General features: G+C 44.1%; 1 pseudogene; it reads left to right on the top strand.

The window, feature by feature from the left end:
- Positions 1-143: 143 nt before the first annotated feature.
- On the top strand, positions 144-980 carry LOC102855137 (annotated as a pseudogene).
- The last annotated feature ends 634 nt before the right edge of the window (positions 981-1,614 follow it).

Here is a 1,614-nt window from a genome sequence, read left to right as displayed (position 1 = left end):
GGTCCCGGGGGGTCCCCAGCGCCACTGCTGGAGGTCGTAATGCTCCCAGTTCCCAGTGCACCTCTCCGCTCCCTGGCAGGAGCCATGGCTCAGGGCCCTCGTCAACCCGTGACTGTGACCGGAAGTCGGGATCGGCCGCCGCCATGTTCGCCAGGAAGCGGCTGCTGTGCGTGGCCCTGGACCTGCTCTGCTTGTTGCAGGTGGGGTTGCCCTTTGCAATCGCCCTTCATTCGGGGAGTATTCTGTAATGATGATTCCATCAAGTACCCTTACAAAGAAGACACCATACCATCTGTGGTGTTAGGTGGAACAGCCATTCCGTACAATATTATCGTTATTATTCTTGGAGAAATTGGTCTGTTCACTTGGACCGATTGCACTCAGATTCCTTTGTGGGGAACAGCTACGTCACCACTATTTACAAAGCCGTTGGAACTTTTTTATTTGGTGCTGCTGCTAGTCAGTCCCTGACTGACATTGCCAAGCATTCGACAGGCAAACTGTGACCTCGCTTCTTGGATGTTTGTGACCCCGATTGGTCAAAGATCAACTGCAGTGACGGTTACATTGAAACCTACATATGCAGAGGAAATGTGGGAATAATTAAGGAAGGAAGGTTGTCCTTCCACTCGGGCCACTCTTCCTTCTCCATGTATTGCATGCTGTTTCTGGCACTGTATCTCCAAGCCAGGAAGATGGGAGTTTGGGCAAGACTCTTCCCAACACTGCAATTAGGTCTCATTGCTGTATCCATTTATGTGGCCCTTTCTCGAGTTTTTTATTATAAACACCATTGGAGGGACGCATTGACTGGACTCATTCAAGGGGCTCTGGTTGCAGTATTTGTTGTTGTATATGTATCAGATTTCTTCCAAAAGAAAGATTCTACTTTTCAAGACCGAAAAGAAGAGGACTCGCACACAACTCTGCATGAGATGCTCATGGCAGAGAAACACTTTCGGAACAGCCACCAACATTGACGGGTGGCAGGGGCTCAGCGGAAGTTAACTGCTTCCTAAGGAAGGCCAGAGGCCCAAGAATCGCACCTTCCTACCTGGTGTACAAGCCGTGAAGGGACTTTTGCTGCTATTCCTCTTGGATGCCTACTTTACCTGTGTGCATATAGCTAGAGTTAACACAATGTTATAGAATCACTCTGAGTTCATTAAAGAAATTTTAAGCCTTCCACCTAACTAATAACTCATTTCATTTAAAAATTCAATGCTATGTACAAATTACAGAATATGCTTTGTAAAAATGAAGCTTGATTTAAATATAATACAAATTAAAATGTTCAAAGATGTATCTTGAGATGGGAGAATCAAAACAATACTTGTATTTGTAGCCAAAAGTAACCAGAAAGGTGGTGAACAATTTAAAATTGTACATTCTTTTATAAATAGAGGCTTGCAGCAAACACAAAATCTCTCTTGATTTTGTTAACTCAGAGGGGGGTAAACCCTCCACATTTAATTAGAGGGGTTTTTTTAAAAACAGCACAAAAACCCTGATTACATAACTGAATTGGTAAAATAGTAACATTTCTGCTCTTGTGAAAAACACCAGAGAAGTAGATACCCAACTCTGTTTCCATGACTGTTAACTTTAAAGCAC

Source organism: Elephantulus edwardii, unplaced genomic scaffold, assembly GCF_000299155.1.
Source record: "Elephantulus edwardii isolate Elephantulus edwardi_28Jun2011 unplaced genomic scaffold, EleEdw1.0 scaffold00009, whole genome shotgun sequence".
In the NCBI taxonomy this organism is placed as follows: domain Eukaryota; kingdom Metazoa; phylum Chordata; class Mammalia; order Macroscelidea; family Macroscelididae; genus Elephantulus; species Elephantulus edwardii.
The sequence above is the reverse complement of the archived record's forward strand: the minus strand, read 5'-3'. Positions and strand labels throughout refer to the sequence as shown.